Raw genomic sequence first — 21922 nt, forward strand, 5'->3', positions numbered from 1 at the left:
GCCTTGGCGGCTGCCTCTTTTTTTTTTTTTTTTTTTTTTTTTTTTTTTTTTTTTTTTTTTTTTTTGGCCTGGTTCGCAGAATGTCTTGGGTAAAAGGCCAGTCATTAGTGCATTATGTGTAGGCAACAAACTCTCTTGCTCGAGGAAGCAAAAAAGGTGACTTTAAGGTATAGATCCTGGAGTGGTACCCACGTGCCAGGTCAGGTCTGTGTAGGAGCCTGGCAGTACTTTTCCTACCTTCCTCCCTGCAGGCCCATGGTGTGTAGTCCATATCTGCAGGGTCAGTGTGGTACCACAGTGCCCATGTTCAAGTTGACAATACTGGTTACTCTAAGGGCTGTTATCTGTTGTTCTGTTTGTCATCTGACTGTCTGTCTTCCCAAGTCCAGATTTCCAGAGGTGATGCCTATGTTCAGGCTCCCTGGAACAGTCATATCTGGCTGGAGGTTAAAGTCACCTGTTGGGAGCAGAGAATGAGTGGATGCATCTTTTGTTGATTAGAGCGTGGTATCTCCTCCACAGTTCCAGCTCTGAGAGCCGAGCCATCTAGTATAGGACGAAGTATCAAGTCGAGGGCTGCACATACAGAGGATGGTTCCGCAGTCTGTTGGAGATATTTTCTTTCGTTCTTTCTTGGAGAAAATTGTTTTTCCTCCTCCAAGTGTTTCATGCTGCACAGGGTAAATGGCCACTGGGTCCTTCCAGTGAGAACAAAGGGCGGATCCAAGGCGTATTCTCCTGATGCATGCTGGGCCCTCCTAGTCTGTGAACATGGCACTGGCCAGTGGGCCCATTCGAGGGGACTCCAGGCACCAGGTCAAGCTGCGGTCTCCCTGGCTAGCTGTCAGAGCCCATGAGAAGGGACATGATGCTCGTCGAATGATGCCAAATACATCATCCGCTGTATCCGCTCCAGCGCCAGTTCTGTTTAAAGTCAAGGACGGGACTTAAGGACCCTCTGTGGGGGGCTTGAGTGGTTATCTGTGGGAGGCATGTTAAGGATGTATCCTTGGCTGAGTTAACAAAGGCCCACACGGCAGGACACTGGAACAGACCCTGGGAACCAGGCTGTGCTGAGGAGCGGGGTCACACCAGGTGCACACTGTCTCCTTAAACTCCCACTCCTCCACTCTTCCCTCAGGAGATGCTGGGAGAACTCGGGAGTTGGAGGAGAGTCATGCTTACCCCAGCTAGGGAAGTCAGGTATGTTCCCAGCACTGCATGGATGCTCTGGAAAGGCCCTTACCCATGGCCTTGGGGCGTCTGTCTCAGACTTAGCAAGATGCTTTGAAGACCGATTTCTTCCCTGGGCTTTGCTGCTGGTAGTCTTGGCCAGGGGAACTGGATGAGCAGGGTTAGAAAGCAGTCTTCAGAGTCAGGCCACCCTTGAGGATGGGGTGGGAGGGACCCAGGGCCTTCATGAGCAGAGGGAGCTTCGGAATCAGATAGTGCTTGTTTTGAATCTTGGAGTCACTTTTTACTGGCTTAGGCACATCATTTGGTGTCTCTGGGCCTCGTGTGTAAGTAGTACCTAACACACCATTCAGCAGCTGCGTGGGCATTTGGTGGGGGGAGGCAGGCACGACATTAAGAAGTCCTGCTTGAGTTCTGTGAGTGAGTTGTGCAACCTCTCTGAACCTGTTATGTCAGCTGAAAACTAGTTCTGACACTTCCCAGGATGGTCCTGAGAGCCGAGGAGGTCCAACACGTCAAGAACTGGCCCTGAACACAATTGTGTGCATTCACTGTTAGGTTTCATCACTACTATCTGAAGCACACTGGGGACCTGCTAGCAGGTGGGCATAAGAGCTGGGTAATCAGGTGGGGTTCCCTGCTGGGGTGACTCCTGGAAACTTCCATTTATTGAGGTGTAAGTCACATGAGGTGAAAGCTTTCCAGGTATTCAGTTCCGTGGATTTTGACAAAGATAATACAGTTATGTAACCATGATTACATCAAAGTGTAGACTATTTCCAGCTTGGGAGAATTATGTCATTGGAAGACTTGCAAATAGGATCCATCTGGTTTGTAGAAGACCCCACCTCAGATGGTAGGGCATCCCAATGGGCCTCAGGGTTTCATTGAATGGTAGTCAGGTGCCCCACCTGGGCCCCGAGGCTCTTTCTGCAAGGCATTTGTGGGGACTTTAGTTGTGCTTCCTAGCCTGCTCCTCACTGGAGAAGTCTTCCTTCTCCAGAGCCTGCAGGATATCCTTGGTCAGGCCCTCGACTAGGTGGTGCTGCCAGGTAGAGCCTAAGGATCCGTGGAACTGGGGGTGGAGACAGAGGTAGGGAACGCTGAAGTATTCAGAAAGCCAGGGCGGGTTAGGCTTGGCCAAAACTGATAGCCTGTGGTCCTCACACACAGACCATGTGTTCAAGACTTTGTCTCCAGGGCGTGGTGCTAACGGGAGACAGAGCACAGGGACAGAGACCCACAGGTCACTGCAGAGGACTGGAGGACGCTGGCCTCTTTTTTCTGTTTCGCTTTTGGCCATGAAGCAGAGATGCAAGAGCTTTGTCCTGGGAGACTGATTGCCTGGCGCAAGAAAAACAATTAGGTGACCCCGGGAAAGCATGGCTTAAGGATTAGGGACAAGGTATCACCAGCCGCTCTGCCGATAAAGCCCTTGGTCGAGTGAAGGCAAGTAGCTTCTGTCACATGTGGCATCCCTGACCAGTAAGGAGGAGGCCATCTGTAATGCTGTATGCATAACAGTCACTGTTACCTCTGGCTCAGTTGAAAGAGTGAGGCCATGACTGAGCACCGTTTCCCAAGGCCTGCCATGGGGCTGGGCAGCGAGGGGCCTCTGGTAAAGGCCACAGTGGTTTAAGAGGAGGCTACCCAGATGGTTTCACCAAGCCACGTTTATTCCATTTCAAAAAGAGTTTCTGATCATGCATCAGCTATTTTTCTGATTGCCGTAAGCAAATACCTGATAAAAGCAAGGAAAGGAGGGTTTATTTCAGCAGGAAAGAACGGCAGTGGCCGTAGGAGCGTGAGGTACTTGTCATGTTGTGTCCACTCAGGAAGCAGAGAGCAACAGCTGCTGGTCCTCAGCCCTTTGGACCTCCAGCCCACAGAAGGGGGCTACCTTTGTTCAGAGTGGTTCTTCCCACCCCAGTTAAGATCCCTAGAAATGCCCTCACAGACACACCGGGAGGTTTGTCCTCTAGGCGATTCTGCGTCCATTCAAGTTGACAGTCGTGATTAAATATCGCAGACAGCATGTCCTTATAGTAGATCGTTACCTAGTCTGTAATAAACCTTATCTCCAGGGACACACATCCTGGTATACTCTCCTCTTACCTGGCTTCAGGGCTCAGCCATGTGTGTTGTTTTAGCAAACAGGAAGTCAGCAGGGGCTTGGCATTTTAGCCTGCACTAACTTTCTATCACTAGAGCAAAATACTTGAGAGAATTAACTTATCAAAAGGAAAGGTTTATTTTGGTTCATGTCCCTCTAAAGATTTTCAGCCTATGATCAGATGGACTTGCTTTTAGGCCTCTTGTGGTGATGGATGGTGAGGAGAATGTTTACCTTATGGCTAGAAAACAAGGTGGGGGGTGAGAACAGAGACACACGCCAGGGTCCTGGAGTCCCATTGATAAAGGGCTTGGTCCCAGGTGCTTATGGGACACCCCTCACCTCTCTCTACTCCAGGGATCGAACCTTTAACATATAACCAGTGCTATAAACTGAGCAATGCCAGTGTGTTGGGACTCACCCCTCTTTACTTTGCTACTTAGGACATGTAAGTTGTCGGGCTTGAGGTTCCACACAGAGGACAACTGAGGCCCCTGACCAACAGCCCAGCTGCGTCAGGCACAAGTCAGGCTGCCATGGGCCATGGAGTGACCATCAAGCCTTCAGATGAAGGCCCTGTGAGGGGACCCCAGATGAGAAACAAACACTGTGGAATTCTTCACAAATAAGTGGTTGTTTTAAACCACTAAATTTTGGAGTGAATTTTTGTTTTGTTTTGTTTTTGTTTGTTTGCAATAGCAGTGATAAACTAATGTAGTCTTGTCTTCTTTTAGCAGAAACTGGGCTTATTTTAAAATGCCCTGGGGCTGGATAGATGGCTCAGCAGTTAAGAGCACTAGCTGCTCTTCAAGAAGACCTGGGTTTGATTCTCAGCACCCACATAGCATATCACAGCTGTCTGTAACTCCAGTTCCAGGGGATCTGATGCCCTTTCCGGCCTCTGCAGGCATTAGATATGCACACGATGCACAGATAGACATTCAGTCAAAACACCAAAACACGCCCCCACGTATATATGTAAAAGAGTTTCTCTGTCCCGTGCCGTCCTGCAGCTATTTCCGAACAATCACTCCAAGGCTTATATTAATTATAAATGCTTGGTCGATGGTTCAGGCTTATTGGTAACTAGCTCTTGCATTTAAATTAACCCATTTCTATGCATCTATGTATTGTCTCATGACCCGTGGCTTATCACTCCTTTGGCATCTTTCTCCTTGGGCAGCTGCTTGCCTCTTTCTGCCCTCCTTCCTCTGAGAACTCAGTTCGATTCCACCCCAACCTTATCTTACCTTGCCATAGGCCAAAACTGCTTTATTATCAACCAATCATAGCAACACACATTCATGGTGTACAGAAGGATATCCCACAGCATTTCCCACTTTCTGTCTAATCAAAAAAGAAAGTTTTTAATTTTAACATAGTAAAATTATATACAATGAAAACATCTATCAAGTAAGAATCAGTTATAATATCCAGTCTATTTGGATTTGGCAAAATTAAACAGTCTATCTTCTGTCCTATCTTTGTGAGCCTAAAGTTTCATATTTAATTTACCTTTTATTATAACTAAGGAAAACTATAACGATATCTAATCTTCAACTCCATCAAAGACCCCAGAAATATATAATATTACCTGAGTAAATAAGAAGTGCATTGCAAGTAATTTCCAGAAAAATGCGAGAAATGACAGAAACAGCTGGCTGCCTGGACAGTCACCCAAGGTTTCTCTGTAACATTGGGGCATCCAACTTTGGCTTACGGGCATAGAATATCTGACAGACCCTTTTCAGAAGCAGGAAAATTTGAAGGTTTGTCCTACCTTGTCTTGGCAAAGTTTGGCAGTCGCTTTTCCTTGTGTCCTGCTCGTCTAGATTGGACATTGTGCTTACTGTCAGCAGTCGAGGCAAGGGCAGTTTCTTGCCCAGTAGGAGGTTTTGCCAAAAGGAAAACAAACTCCATATAGAATGTCTTTGATGCCTATCATTCTCTCGAGAGTAGATCAGTGCTGCCAGGAGCAGATGTCTCTCACGTCAAAAGAATTCTAAGTTAGTAAAACATTATAAATGCCATATTCTGTACGTCTTTGAAATGTTTGAAGATCACCTATCTATTTGGAACATATCTCTATACACCCAGAAAACCTAACTAACATGATGATGAGTTTGACAAGCATGGGTGACTATTAACCTGTAATTCTTATCAACCTATATACCTTAAGGACTAAAGCTTCATATATAAAAATAAACAAGCTGTAGAGGTTATACCTTATGTAATATAGAAACAGATGTACAGTATAAGGACAACAACCTCGAAATGGTGACAATATACAAAAAATATCTTAACCAGAGGTAGAAATGTAAAATGCAATATGACAAAAATAATCTTAATTTGCATGAACATACAAAAATACCCCAAACAGAAGTAGCAACATATATACAGCATGACAAAAAATAATTTTACAACGGCTGCTGGGTGTTTAGAAGTTGCTGGTGGGACAGAAACTTCTGCCACACACACACACACACACACACACACACACACACACACACACACACGCACACGCACACACACACGCACACACACACACACACGGTTTGTTTGGTCATGGTTCTGAGGCTGGAAAATTCAAGGACACAATGCTGGTGTCTGCTTTGAATCTAGTACTGCCTTCTTCCTGTAGCATAAGATGGCGGAGGGCACCAGATGGAGAGACAGAATGAGTGTGTCCTCCTCTTGTGAAGCACAAAGCTAATGTCGTCAGGGAGGCCCTGATTTCATGATATCATCTAATCCTAATTGCCTCCCAAATAGTTTTCAGTACCACGAACCCATGAGTTTGAGGGTTGAGTTTCTAACGCATGCCTTTGGGGGGATACGTTTAAGCCATAGGGACCGTGGGAAGCAGAGACTGGGGCCTAAGGACCCCAACCCTTTGGAGCAGCATCCTAAGGGGGATGGGACAGGGCGCGTGGTGTTGAGCGTGGCACAGAAGACGCAGCAAAGCCCTGAGTGCTGCGGGTGTACTGCCAGGCCTGTTCAGGAAGAGGCACGGGAGAGGGAGCCGCGGAATTGGAAGGGGCTAAGGAGGGAGAAAGACCGAAACTGACCCAAAGAGACTGGGAGAGGTAGGAACTTCTAGTAGGTCTTCCCTTAAGTTTCGTTTGGTTCCAGAACCCACAGGATTCCTTGCCCTTCAGTGAGCGTCCACTGAGTCCGTGTAGGGCTGTGTGCGGGGAGCAGTGCCTGCAGCGTAGACAGGGCAGCAACCCGCAGTGTGGGGCGTGGTGGGGGCATGGACCTGTCAGGTCCTGCGGTCCTGTGAGGCTTACTTCAACAGCAAAACTTTGTGCCTTGAATGAGGTTCAGTCAGAAAACTGACATCCTTGCCCAGTGGCCTGACGAAGACGGAGATGTATTTCTAGGAGTGAGACCCTTAATGGCATGAGCACACTGTGGGCTTTTAAAGACAACCCGCCCCCGCCTGGGGTGGGGTGGGGCAGACAGATGACTAAGCAGTTTACAGCACTTGCTCTTGCCGTGGACCCAGGTTCAATCACCAGCACCTACATGACCTCTCACAGCACTCTGTAACTCCAGTTCCAGGGGATCTGCTGTGTTTATCGTGGTCCCAGGGACAGACCTGACTGGTGTGGTGGGAGAATGAGGAAAAGACAAACACATGAACACACAGAAAAGCTGGATTCGGGTGGACTAACTCTCTGATGGAGAAACCACAGCACCCCGGAAGCTTAACAAGTTTGTTCCATACGGTTGAATAGGGAGGCAGGGCTATTGCGTGTTGCTCACCAAGGAGTTGGGGTTATCACACGCAGATAAACAAGAAGGAGGGTTTGTGGTATGTAGCTTGATCAAGGAATCAAGTCTCGCTAAGCTCCATAGAATCAGGTTCTGGAGGGGCGCAGTCCCCAGGGTATAAATATTGGGGTGGAGGGAGAAAGCTGTGGTGGACATTTTCTGCACACACTGTCAACATCCACACACATACTGTTTCCCTCTGAGCCTCACCCTGCCCTGGACACAGCGTTGTGGAGAGCGTCTGGGTCCTTGACAAGGCAGTGCCCATGTCAACAGCACACCTTTACTCAGGACTTTGCCCACGCCTGTGGGTGTCTTCCACAGGTCTGATGCCCTCTTCTTGCCTCTGAGGGCACTGTATGCATGAGGTACATGCAAGACATGCAGACAAAATATTCAAATACTTAAAATACAATAAATAAATCTTTTTTTTTAAAGTTTTTCTCCAGAATCCTGAGGTAAGGGTAGGAGAGGAGGAAAACAAAAACCAAAAACCAAAAAAGAAACCCAACTTTCTAAGAAATTCTTAGTCATGAGCTTGAAATAAACGGCAGAACGCAAACACAGCCCTAAAACACACAAACACAGCCCTAAAACACGGTGACTGTGCACCACGATGAGCACTTGTTAGCCTGTGACTCACGGGAGTGTCAGGACTTTGTGTCCCAGTATACCTGCCCTTCCTTCCCCATCCCAGGAGGACTTGCTGGAGAATTTGTAAATGGGCCTCCACCTGCTTACACTCCGAGAGCCCCTCCCCATCCTTGTAGGGGCTCATAGCCTGTTGTGACTCTGAGGTCATCCCAAGGACACCCCACCTTTCCAGCTCCAGATATCCCCACACTTGGCAACTGAATTCTGAACTCAGCACTCAAGCTGCGGGCAGAGATTCAGGTGGGAAAGCTGGAGGCCAGCTATGGAACCAGGTTCCTGTACCCTGTGTGGGGCTTGAGACCCAAACCAAGTGCCCCCTAACCCTGTAGGATTCCCATCTTGCCTTTGAGGAGGAGCCTCGTTTCAGGCAGGAGACATTTGAGCCATCAAAGGTTGAGGTCAGAAGTTACACCCATGAAGTGTAGCTTCGGGGACCTGGGTGTGGGTGGATGATCAGGGCAACGTAACTCCAGTATGCTCGGACAGGGTCCCTGACCTGGATTTTCTCTGGGAGGAAGGTGGTGTCATGGGAACAGTTGAAGTCCCCAGCTCAAGCCTCTGCTGTGACCTGCTGTGAGGATTCAGCATCCCCTAAACTTCCTGTGTTTCTGTTTCCCCACTTGGAGGATGGAGCTAAGAATGAGGGCCTGAACCTGAGTGTCGCCAGGGAGATTTGCTGGGAAGAACTGGTCCTGGGGCTTGGAAGCCAGATAGTTGCTGGGAGCTGGTGGAGGGCCTGGGTATGAAGTAAGGCAGCATCGGTTCCCATGGCTGGGGCTTCCCTGTCCTCTGAAGAAAGAATAACCAAAAGGAAGGCAAGAGGAAACAGCTGGGAGCCCCACCCAGAGTCAACCTGTCTGTCCCTAAGGCTGCAGGTTAGCATTCACAGTCCAGTGTCACAAGGTGGTGGCATTGTCCTCCTCCACAGAGCAGGACACTGAGACTTGAAGGGTAATGGTTTGTGGGATGGTGACGGCCTGACGGTTCCCGGGACATGTGCTGCGTCTCTGTCCTGCACACTGTCTATGACATTCCCTGGGGACACTGACATGAACTACGAGGAAACCACTCTTAAGGCCCGGTGGTTCCCTCAACCCAAATATGTGGGGAGCAGAAAGGGCTGGACTGTGTGAGCTGCAGCACTCTGTACCAGCCCACCGAGGGGTGTGGGGAGCAGGAAGGGCTGGACTGTGTGAGCTGCAGCACTCTGTGCCAGCCCACCGAGGGGTGTGGGGAGCAGGAAGGGCTGGACTGTGTGAGCTGCAGCACTCTGTACCAGCCCACCGAGGGGTGTGGGGAGCAGGAAGGGCTGGACTCTGTGAGCTGCAGCACTCTGTGCCAGCCCACCGAGGGGTGTGGGGAGCAGGAAGGGCTGGACTGTGTGAGCTGCAGCACTCTGTGCCAGCCCACCGAGGGGTATTTGACAAGTGGCCCATGGTTTCTCTGCAGCCAACTTAGGAGCCCTTAATGTTTGCTCTTTATTATTACTGATAGGATTTATGAACCAATAGGCATACAGGTAGTGAGTACATAGCTCATGGTTTTTCGGTATGTATATATGCAGGGTACCAGACCCCTAAACATGTCTGCTCTGGTTTCTTTGTATCCCCTAGTCATCAGCTTGATGGCATTAGAAGTAAGGTCTTTGGGAAGTGATTAATCATGAAAGCTGAACCTCATCAATGGGATTAGCGCCCTTATAAAAGATTCCCCAAGACCTGCCCTGCCTCTTCCATCCACTATAATAGGACACAGCCAGATGGGGCCAGACACATCCCAGAAAGCAGACCCTCCTTCAGAAGTCATTGGATTTGCCTGGGATTCACCTTGGGCTGCCCAACCTCCATGCTGAGAAATTAATTTCTGTCGTTTGTAAACTACCCACTTTATTATTTTCTTACAGTCCAACTGGACTAAGCCAATATCTCCCAGGAACATATTCTGAATATTACCTGGCGTGGCAGAAGGGGCCTTGAAGGTGTGAATGCTTCCTGGATTCCCTGGGTGCGCCAGTGTAATGTCAAGGGTTCTCATAAGTGAAGGAGACAGGCAGGATAATCAGACATGGCATTTTGAAGCTGTAGTGCTGCTGCCTGTGGAGTTGGAGGCAAGCTGAGCCGAGGAATGCAGATGTCCTTGGGAGTCTGAAAAAGGCATGGGATGGATTCTTCCCTGGCTCCTCCAGAAGGAACCAGCCCTGCCTTCCTGCACCTTGAATGTGGCCATTAGCCCCATTTCAGATGCCTGACCTCCAGAACCGTAAGAGAATGAAGGCATTTTGTGTTAAGCCACTAAATGCTAATAACTTGTTACCATAGCAACAAGAAGCATGTTTTAAGCACCACATCAGGCAAAACAGAGGATGAATTTTCTTTTTTCTTTCTTTCTTTCTTTTTTTTTTAATGTAGTCCAGGCTGGCCTTGAGCTTGCTATATACCCAAGGATGACCTTGAATTCCTCTTCCTCCTGTTTGCCTCTTAAGGGTTATTACAAGCATGTGCCACCATGCCCGGTTAATTCAGTGCTGCACATGGAACCCAGGGCTATATGCATACTAGACCAGCATTTTATAACTGAGCTACACCATCAGCTCTTATGATGGCATCACTCCACAAAGTTCCCTGTGCCCCTTCTCAGTGCCTGTGGACTCTTTAGCCCAGCCTGCCTGTTCCTGAACTTCTCATAAGGGAACCATAGAGTATGTGCGCCCTGCCCAGGGCCTCTTCCTTTGTAGTGACCTGGAGGCTTGCTCCTGCTCTCATATCCCGTTGCTGGGTCTTTTCTTATTGCTGAGGAGTAACTCTACAAGATTAAACCATACTTTGCTTATCCATTCTCTTTGGAGTTGTGTTTGACTCCTGTGAAAACAATAACAAACAAACAAATCCTACTGTGGACATTCTGGAATAAATCTCACGTTAGATGCAAACCTTCACATCTCATGAGTAAAGGCCCGAGAGTAGAGTTACTAGGCCATAGGTCTGGCGTATGTTCAACTACACAGGGATTTCAACACATGAGTAAGGTTCATGGCTGTCACAGGGACTAGGGGTCAGTGGCTGCCCTGCTTGCTTATAGTAATTTCTTGGAGCACACATGGGATGGGTGCCTTGTCTGGACCAGAACAGAAGGTTTCAAGACTGACTTGGAAACCCTCCCTTGTGGCCAGGTGGCAGGTGGCTCCCATTCTCATGAGCACCCTTTCTCTATCCCATGTGGTACTGGAGCTTTCTTACAGGTCTTCCCTGAGTGAGACTCTTGCTAGATGCTTGTAGCAAAGAATCTGAGGCCTGGGGCAAAGCCCTGTTTTTGGCAGAACTGTTGAAGGGAGAACTGGATATCCCTGGAGTCCAGCTAGCTCTGAGCTTAGTCCCATCCCCCACCCTGGAGGAGCACAGCCCTAAGGGTCCGCTCCTCCCACAGGACGGGAAGCTGGCCCTTGTCCTGCAGACAGTGCAGGAGACAGACTGGGGGACAGCAGATGGCTTCCCAGATGGCAGAGAGCACAGCCCGGCTGATGGAGAGGCTGTATGAGGGGCAAAGGTGACAAGGGGAAGTGGTGAGATCCTAATTAAGGCAACTGATTGGTTAAATAGTGGAATCGTATGCAAAGGGCAATAGAGGGCTACATCAGGTACCAAGGCGGGGGTTATATGATGACATTCATGGTTAAGATGGGGTCCGAGGGGAGCAACCTGGAGGCAGAAACCAGCCCGATGGGTGAGGGACCCTCAGGGAAGCTCTTCACACTGCTTTGTCTCTCTCATGATGTCCCCTCTGCCATGGTCCCCTCTGCATCTTGCTCACTCAGCACAACCCCCCACCCCCTTCCAGTCAGCGTTCCCTTTCTGGGGCTGCCTTCCCATCGCCTCCAGTGGCGTCAGTCTGCCCCACCCCTGCATCATTTACCCAGCATCTCACAAAGAGCTCAGAAGTCTGTGATGTTTCCCATTGCGGTATTGATCTGAAGTCACTCGCTAAGTTAGAGGGCGCACAGTCAGCTCCTCCTCTATGAAATTCACGTGGCTGATTGCTCTCTGGCCCAGAAGATGGCAGGCTGGTGGGGTGGGCAGCAGAGGACTGGGAGAGAACACGGGTTGGGCAGATGTTTATTAAGGTCCTGGTTCATGCCGATAATTTCCTTTGCAGGGAGTGCTGAAGCGATTGCCCAGGGTCAGTTGCTTCCTTTCCTGGTAGCATGTGTTCACTATCCCTGAGTGTTCTCAGCAGATGCCCACACTGTTCAGGACCCTCTCAGACTAAATGGGAAGTAAAGGCTGAGTGTCCCTGGGACCAGCCCATTTCCTCATCTTAGGGTCAACACAGGACTCAGACATTCCAGGTTCAGTGGGGTGTGCCTGCAGGAATCAGGCTGGCCACTCTGGGAGGTGTGGAGCATTCCACTCTGCAGAGGAGATGGTGCCAATTAATTGAGTTCCAGACAGGCTGTTAAAGATAACACTGAGGTCAGAGAGGCTGTCCTTGCAGGCCACCCATGGCCAAGTGAAGCCAGAATGCTGTATCCTTGGAGGAATAGGCCTGTGGGGCAAGAAGAGGAATGAAGGGGCCGATGGACCACCCTGGGTGCCCACGATCTCCTCCCTAAGCCCAGATGGGGCCATTGGCCACCCATGCATGGCGGTCACGGTACAAAGTCTCCTTTCCTGGGCCCAAGCATTGCTGAGCTGAGTGTGTGTCAGGAACAAAGGGTCCTGGGATGTCACATGATCTTAAGCCCACTCATGTACACATAACACACACGCTGGGGTGTGTGAACACCCAGGCTGTCTCTCCAGACCCCTGAAAATTAGTACACATGCTCGTTCCCGGCTTTGCTCTGTCCCAGACCTGTTCTCCCACCTCAGGTCTGTGAAGAATTCGAAGGGATTCAGTTTGCATTTTAGCAGAGGTGTGTGATTGGTGGAGGTTGGGATGGGTGGGATAAGGAGTTGGGGTTTGTTTCTTCTATTCCTGTTTTGAGCATTCTTGACTTACATTATAAGTTGAAATTTCAAAGGCTTATCTTTATTTGGTGGTCAGCCTTTGCCTTCTCTGGGCAAGAGCAGCACTAGGGACATTTCATGAGAACACCCCTGCCAACTTCATGGTAGATTCCTAGGTGGCCAGCGGGCTCACTAATGACCTCTGGGCTGGCTGCTGACCTCTGGTCTCTAGGGCTTTGATGCTCACCCTTTGCTCTATGGAGATGCCCCAGAGCTAGACCCCCTCCCTAGAAAGCACCTTCGAGAACCCCTTACCTTTCCTGGGGATGAGGGGTGGGGTGGGTGTCCCTTTGGAATCCACCAGTGTTCTCTATCCTGCCTCTCTGAGTTAAGTTTTCTTTGTCAACTCCCTCAGAGGGAAGCTCCTCTTGAAATTTTGCCACGCACACTTACCTTAGCAAAGCCCACTATTAATCAGTAACTGGGCCTAGCTGACAAATTCTGTCTTTGTTGACCTGCAAATTCACCACTAAAGATTTTTGTATTAAAAACACTGAGAAATAATTATGAGTTTTGAGCTAAAAGGATCTTAAGAAGTCTTTGAAAGAACGTTTTTCTCCTTTCTCCCTGTAAGCCTCCAAGGCTCCCCTGTGTGGGGAAGTGTTACCCACGGTGCAAGAGCTGTGCTGAGTCAGGTGTTGGTTCCCAGAGGTGTCCCTGCAGTTTGGACAGCAGCCACCAGCCTCTTCTTCTGGCTGTGCTGGGCAGTGGCCCTCCCTTGTTTCTCCCAAGGCTCCCCCAAACCTCTGAGCATTTGTCTCTCTTTGCTTTTACCTTCTGGAAGCAGAAGCTTTGGTCCATGAAAATAGTCACACAGAATTCATTTAGTTTTTTGAGACAGGGTCTTACTCCAAAGCTCAGGCTATCCCTGAACTCACTGTGTAGTCCAGGCTAGCTTCCCATGTTGATCCTCCTGCCTCAGCCTCCCAAGTGCTGAGATTACAAGCATGAACCACCATGGCCAGCTACAAAGCCTGTATCAATGCTGGTGCATTTCATCCTGGTGTGGCTCTCGAGGCCTATTAGGAATCTTAGCATTTATTCCACAGCACTTTGAAACTGCTCATCTGCCAGGCAGGGAGAGGGAGGAGGGTGGCCACTTCTCAGCCCTTCAGCTGCATCAGCAGTCTGGGCTTCAGAGTGTCTAAGGAGAAGAAGCTGCAGTAGTCCTGTACTGGTGCTGCTTGCTCTGTGACTACATCCTTATGCTGCCACATCTTGGTGTCCAAGAGAGACAGTAGCCCTTAAGCTCCTGGCATGGGATAGCACCTGCGTATAAGGAAATGACAATAAGGAAAATCTGTGCTTGGGAGGTGCCCTCCAAGGTCAGTGAATCATTTACACATCTGCCTTGGGACATCTCTTCTATTAAGGAACTCTGCAGAGGACTCTGAAGGGGCTCACACCTCTACTCTCCCAGGCACGTAAATGAAGTTGGAAGTTTGTGTTCAAGTTCCCCAGGCTAGGACACCTGGTTGGCTGAGAAACCCCTGTGCTGGACACAGTACCACACTCTGTTAGAGAGCTCAGCTATGGAAAGGTGAACCCAGCCATTCTATCCCCTGCCCTCACCCCAAAGACAGGTGGGGGAGGGGAGTGCTCTTTTGCTCAGTGTGAGACCAGCTGACTGGGATGGTAGAAGAACTTTCTTTAGCCTCAGAGCAATCCCAGCAGCTGTGGATTCAGCTTCTCACAAGGCGGAACCAATCCCAAGGGTGTTCACTATCAACTCAGGTGTGTGTGTGTGTGTGTGTGTGTGTGTGTGTGTGTGTGTGTGTGTGTGTGTCTGTCGGTCCCAGGTAGAAAAGAGCCCTGTGTTGGCCTGTTTAATTTTTAGATGGGAAACCAGACTTCCTCGCAGGAGTTAAGAAGGCTGCAGTCATGGCCATGTGGCTCCCACATTCTCGGTTATTCTGAGAGTGCCCCTGGGTGAGCAGACAGCCTAAGGGGGAAGCTGGGGCCAGACAGTCTCCCTCATCCTTGGCGGTGCTGACCCTCACAGTTCCCATCACTAGGAGTTTTCCTGAAGGTTCCATCTGCCAAATTTCTGTCTGGTATGGATTTTTCAGCTTTGATGAACTAACCCACAGAATCTAAATGTAGAGGGAATATATTTACTGACCTTGCATGTTTGGGGCCTCTTTGCCTGTTCCAGGGTGTAACCACCAGATTGTTTCCTCTGCAGCAGCTGGACCAATTTGATGATGATGATAAATTAAAAAAAAAAAAATACCTAAAACTTCTTTCCATGTACCAGGTTTGATAGTTTTTTTTTTTTTTTTACTTAATCCTCATAGTGCACCAATACAATATATCACCGTGGTTACCCAGCCCCACTTTCTAGGTGAGTAAAATGAGATCCCGAGAAGGAAAGTCACCCACTCCAGGCCTGCATCTGGAAAGTGGCCAGGCCAGGATTTGAACCCCCACTTTCCTAACTCTGTTCCTATTCTTCTGTGACATCAAATTACCCCTCCCCTACTTGGATCTTTGAGTTTTGACCAATTAATAGCTTGAAAAATGAAGGCTCCTATTCAGTTCTTCAGGAACTTCCTTCCCCAAGGAAGGCAGAACTACATGGTGGCCTGACTTGGGAATGCCCTGATTCCCCCATACTTTTTTGCTCACATGTGAAGTGGAGATTTTAATTTATAACTGTCATGATTGTATGTGTCCCCCTATTTCACGTGGCGTGAACTTAATGCCCAATACAGCAGTGCTGAAAGGTGGGCTCTTCTAGAGGTTAGATTGGTCACAAGGACTCTGCCCTTGTGGATGGATTAATGCTGGTACCTCAGGAGTGGGTTCGTGATCACAGAGTGACCTCCTGATTAAAGGATGGCTCTGTCCCCTCTGGTCCCCAGATCACTGCTACTTCTGCCTTTCTGCTCTCTGCCATGGGATGACACAGCAAGGAGGCCTGTCCACATGCAGGCTTCTCAGCCTTAGACCCCCAGCTTCTGGAACTTGTTCTCATTTGATCTCTGTTGCTGTGATAAACACCATGACCCAAAGCAGCTTACACTTCCAGGTAACAGGCTTTGCTAAGAGAAGTTAGCGCAGGGACTGAAGCAGAAACCAGGGAGGGACTCTGCTTACTATTCTCCCGTTCTCCACCCCTCCACCCCCTCTTCTCTATGTGCCCTGCCATATTTCTTATACAACCCAGGACCATCTGCCAGGGGTAGTACTGTCCACAGTGGGTTGGGCCCTCTCACAACCATCAACAATCAAGACTGTTCCTTACAGACACCACAGCCCATCTCATCTGGGCAATGCTCTACTGAGACTCCATCTTCCCAGATGACTGCTGGCTGTGTCAAGTTGACAACAAAGACTAACCAGTCCAGCCACTCAAGGAAACAAACACCCATTCTCTATGAAGTACCCAGCCCCACACATTCTGTTGACAATGCTTGTTTCATGGTCTCATCCGTATGGGGCCGGACACTGGGAGGAATGCTTGAGTCGGAGAACTCTAAGTTCAGCTGGGCGGCACCCAGACCTCCTAGGCTTCAATTTTTCTCATCATTAGAATGGGAATCTTAACAGTATCTAACACAACTTTACAAGGCAGGATTTTGTGAGTTCCACTTATAAAGTGCTCAGCGTGGTATGTAATGTGTGTTCAGTGAGAACTTCCCCAATAGATTTCTGGGCTTGTATATTTCCAATAGTTCCAAACTAACAACTCAAATTTGAATAACAAAAAAAAAAAAAACGTGTAGAAGGTTTACTCGGGTTCTAGTCCATCGTCAAGGGAAGCCATGGCAGGAGCTCAAGTCAGGACTTTGGAGGCAGGAACTGAAGCAGAAACTATGGAGGAGGCTGCTTGCTCCCCATGGCTTGCTCAGCCTACTTTCCTATATGACTCAGGACTGCCCTGGTGTGGGGCGTACCACCCACTGTGAGCCAGGACCTCCCAGGTCAATCACTAGTTAATGCCCCACAGGCCAATCCGATGGAGACGGTTCCTCAATTACGGTTTCCTCCTCCCGGGTGACTCTGAACTAACCAGGACAGCAAAGATAACCTTGGAGGGCTGCATCCCAAGTGCTGTGTTTACAGGATGTGCGCTCTACCCACTGAGCCACACCCCCTCCCAAGTTATTTTGGCATGACTCTGTATTGCTTCATCTGTGAATATTTGAGGATGTCTCCCTAAAGGAAATCTTTTTTAAAGGATTCCACAACCGTGCTATGAATAATAAATTGTAGCTAGAGTTTTCCTGCCTGGCCCACAGTCAGGACAAATCTCTCTCACTCACCAGTCCCACAGCCGCTCAGACCCAAACAAGTAAACACAGAGACTTGTATTGCTTACAAACTGTATGGCCGTGGCAGGCTTCTTGCTAACTGTTCTTATAGCTTAAATTAATCCTTTTCTATAAATCTATACCTTGCCACGTGGCTCGTGGCTTACCGGCATCTTCACATGCTGTTTGTCATGGTGGCGGCTGGCAGTGTCTCTGACTCAGCCTTCCACTTCCCAGCTTTATTCTCCTCCTTGTCCCACCTATACTTCCTGCCTAGCCAATGGCCAATCAGTGTTTTATTTATTGACCAATCAGCAACACATTTGCCATACAGAACATCCCACAGCAATAAATCGTTAATATTGGGTCAGTTTACATTTTTCGTCTCACAAATTAAAAACAAAAATTACAATCCTGTAAAAGTTCACAGGTTGCCATTCCTGTGATGGACGTGTTTGAGTCTCTGTAAAGCTGTAGCTGTTGGCGTCTGGGGCAGAATCAGGCACTGGAAACTCCCCCTGGGCTCACATTTTTAATGCCTCAACCCTGTTGGAAGGGTTGGGTGCTGAAGCTTCCACTTTAACAAGCCCTCCAGGGGGTGCTAATGCACAGCAGCGTGAAATTCTCTGATACATGTCCTCAGCCCCTTGCCTCTTCCTTGTGGTTGTTTCATGGAGAAACCCAGTTTAGAGCAGCTGGTACCTGAACGTCGCCGGTTCATTGCCAAGCACCGATGAACAGAGTCCTTTCTCCTGGTACCCAAAAAAAAGGGGCTGACTTTGGGGGATAGGGCCTGAGGACAAGGCAGGGTTGTCTTGACACAGAAGCCGGGACACTCATGTGTGCAGAGTAACCAAAGTGTTTTGGGATCCTAGGGAAGATGTGGCATGGCCAGGCATAGGGTGAAAAGAGGCTGTAGATGGATGCAGTGGGCTTTGAAGTGCCAGAGTTATCAGTGGGCTGAGCCTTCCCTCACAGGGAATCGACATTAGGAAGCCCCTGACAGGACTGAGGACGTGGGAGAAGCTGAGCTTTGACCGGATGCTCTGACTGCAAGGTGGGTGAGCATGGTTTGCACTGGGCACGTCCAAGCAGGATCCATGGTCGAGGCCAAGAGGGTCTGGGACAAGGCTGTGGTAGTGACTTTGCAGAATGCAAACTAAGAAGTGAAAGGCGTTAGAAACAGGAGTGATGGGGCTCAGGGATGGAACGAGAAAGAGAGAGCATAGAGGATCTTCCTTGTCTGGGAACCATGATAGTTCCTCTGACGAAAGGGGTGTCTGAGGAGAGAGGCGTATCTAGCTGATTTAAGAGTTGATTCTGCGTTTTAGCGGTAACCTAAAGAGTATTAGGTGCATTCCTAATACTCTGAGAGGTTAGAGCCTCAGTTGGGAAAGACCTCATCACCCCCTCCCCCAAATCTGTGGGTAAAGCCACCAGGTCCACTCTTGGACACATATAAACACCCACCTATCCGTCTGTTTTAGTTTCTTTTCCTGTTGCTGTGATAAAATACCCTGACACAAGCAACTCAAGGAAAAAAGCCTTTATTCTGGCTCTGAGTTCAAGGGTGCAGTCCATCATGGCAGCAGGAGCTGGAAGCATCTGGTCATGTGATACCCACAGTCAGGAAGCGGAGAGTGATGGATGAATGCCGCCTGCTGAGCTCCACTTCTCCATTACACTCCATGACACACTCCAGGATCTCAGCCAGGAAACGATGCCACCTGTGGAGGGGCGGAGGGGCAGAGGAGCGGGTCTTTCCTCCTCAATTTGGGCAATCAAGATCACTGCCTTCAGGCATGTCCAGAGGCCAGCTGATTCTAGATTCTATCAAACAGACAGTTAACACCAACCATCTCTCACACACACACACACACACACACACACACACACACACACACACACACACGTCCATCCGTCCACTCTTCAGTCTATCTACCCATCCATTCACCAGTCCATCCAACTATCCAACATTCACAGTCTTGTGACATGTCAGGAGCTAGGGGCATCAGACAGGAAGTAAGACCTGACTTCCACCCATGGAACAGAGTCCATGGGGTGGGGGTGGGGCGCTGGTGGGCTGAACTGTCTTGAGGCATGTGTGGAGTTTCTCTAAACGCTGGGTGCTGGTGGCCAGGGGCTGCATGGCTGCTGAGTTCCAGTTTGTGTAAGCTGTTGGTCTAGAAGGCATTTCCTCACCGCTTCTAGCAGTTGCCTGGACATGCAGAGGCACAGTTTGAAGGCCTGGGAACCATGAGGAGAGCATGTTCTATCGACTGAGCATTCTGGGAACTCATTGACTCTGGGGAGACCTAACTGTTCTGTTCTCATCTCATCTCTTGGATTGTTCAGGAAGCAGAAAGGGTTACTAGAAGACACAGCCCATTGTGACAGCCCCCATTCGGCCCATACTGGATACTTTGGTTTCAACCATGGAGCGTTTATTTCCATAATTAGGACTTAGCATTTGGAGAGCAGTTATTTTATACTCAGCATTCTCTATAGTGAGAGGGTCTCCCTGCTCATGCTAATAAAATTTCCATTTACTCTGGACATCAACCACATTAATTAAAAAAAAAATCCCATCAATTATTTACTGAGATGGGACTTCAGCTTGGTATAATGTGTTAGTTCGGCTAGCCGTGAAGCCTGTTCCAGGGCAATAAAAGAGTTTTTATCCCCCTCCGAAAAGACATTTCCCAGTAACCTACACAGGACCTTGAACAGATCAGTTTCCGGGATAACACTGCAGGGAGGGTGTGTAAGGAGAGAAAGACCAGGCTTCTTCGCAGAGGCTGGTATTCAGGCAAATGCCTGTCATCCCGGAAAGAAGAAATGGAAAATGTATATATATTGCATTTTTTAAAGTTGTAGGACCTTAAAAAAACATGTCTTTAAAAAGGATTGTTTATTTAATAGACACATAAATCTGAAAGTCAGCAAGGAAAACACGGCAGAGAGGTCATTCTGTGTTGAGACCACCTGTCACATTTTACGTGAATCTGGAGCGCTGCAGCCTGAGGTCAGGCCAGTGGCTCCATCTTCATCTTTTAGAGTGTTGTATTTAGGGTGGGAGATCGATTTTCATGTATCTCAGACAGCCAGGGAGTCTGCTCACTGCCATTGCTGACTAATGTCCCCCATGGAGAAAAGGGCAACAAGCAAGTTTATGAATTACGATTCCCTTTGCAAGCTTTTTTTTTTTTTTTTTTTTTTTTTTTTTAAAGAACGTCTGCTCTGATTAAAGCCATTAGAGCCTGGAGCAAATAAAACAGCGTCGTATTTTTACATACCTTGCATTTTGTAGCTCGAACCAGATGAAGCCCACATTTTAATTCTTAGGCCGTTAAGGCAAGCCATGAGGATTAAACTAACTACCTGCTCCCCACTGCTAGGCTGGGGTTCCAAGAAGGTCTGTAGCAGGAGACTTACTGCCTCAGAATACATTTATTAGTTTCTCTCTTCCTTTGCTGTGTGAATACTTTGATTTTCTGTAGCCTTCGGCGCTGAAAATTTATTTTTAAAAGTGACTTGGTTGAAGAATGTATTGGAGACTTCTAGGATTAAAAGTGAACAAACACCCTTGTCAACTTGCTTTTATATTCACTAAACTGTTAAGAAAGAGATCATCTATACCCTAATTGTACAAGACCAGGGTGATATTAAATTATCTAAACTATGGACTGAGGATATAGCCCAGCGGTAGAGCACCTTTGGCATTTGTGAGTTTCTGAGTTCAGTTCTTAGTACCACAAAAAATTATCTAAAACTAGTGATGAAGGAGACTTGATGATTAAATGTCTGTTCACTGGAAAACACCAGAGTCACTTCCTCTTAGCCCTGCTGGGTTTTGCCATTGATGGTTTGCATCTTTGAAATGGTCCCTGTCCTTTAACTTCTGTGACTTAACTTTGGGGTCCCTCTTCCTTTCCTGCCAAGGCCACTGGGAGACAATGGAGCCTCCTGGGAGGATGTGAGGTCACTGGGGGTGTGTCTTCGAAGGAGGTATTGAGACACGCCCCCTCACTCCCCCCACCCCCCCTGCCATGTATGTGTGTGTCTGTGTGTATGTATCTGTGTCTGTGTCTGTGTCTCTGTCTGTCTGTCTGTCTGTACTTCCTGGCCCAAATGAGGTAAGCAGACTTCCTCCACCACATGTTCCCACCACAGGCCCAGAGCAACAAGACCAAGGCACCAGAGCCACAGGACCAAGGCACCAGAGCCAATCCTCTGAGATGTCAGTCAACATAAACCCCTCCTTTTTAGTTGATAATCTCAGGTATTCTGTCACAGCCGCAGAAAGCTAATCCACCCACGGTGCTATGGACAGGCCTTGGATAGTCTCTGTGTGATCCAGTGGGACTCCTCGGATTTTCAGCTCTGCCCTTGGCCACCTTCCTCATAAAGCATTTCCCTTTAATCTACATTTTAGCTGTCTTCCTTCCCCACTCCTACAGCTGAGCCAGTTTTCTTCCTTGGCTTCATTTTTGCTAAGCCCACCAGTCAGAAACTTCTGCTGGCTGATCTTTGTGTCCTGTGGAGATGTCACTCTACAGCGGCATGAACTAATGACACGCGTCGTTTCCCTTTGTAGATGGCCTTTGTCTCAGGGACAGCCAGAGAAGTACTCTTGTCCCCTGTGCTCGCAGACACATAGATCAGTTCTGGGGTTTGTTATCTCCTGTCTATCTGGATGTGGTTGATGCTCCATTGTCCTTTTCATGTGTGTGTTTAATTATCCTTATTTGTATACAGCATGAAAGAAGTCAGTTCTGGTTGAGACTGTCAGTGCCCAGGAACTTTTCACTGTTACCTCTCAGGGAATACAGTAGGCTATTCCATTTCCCCATGAAGTTTTAAAAAGTGTTTTGCACATATCTATGAAAATGTTACCACTCCACCCCATCTATGCAGATCAGTTT

The 21922-nt window shown here is 48.5% G+C and overlaps 1 protein-coding gene across 3 annotated transcripts in view; it reads left to right on the top strand.

The window, feature by feature from the left end:
• Nucleotides 1-21922, top strand: part of Hspa12a (heat shock protein family A (Hsp70) member 12A) — a 154510-nt gene that overhangs the window by 93433 nt on the left and 39155 nt on the right. The window lies entirely within an intron of this gene.

The sequence above is a fragment of the Peromyscus californicus genome, unplaced genomic scaffold (assembly GCF_007827085.1).
Source record: "Peromyscus californicus insignis strain IS unplaced genomic scaffold, ASM782708v3 Scaffold_4__1_contigs__length_199733344, whole genome shotgun sequence".
Taxonomy (NCBI): Eukaryota; Metazoa; Chordata; class Mammalia; order Rodentia; family Cricetidae; genus Peromyscus; species Peromyscus californicus.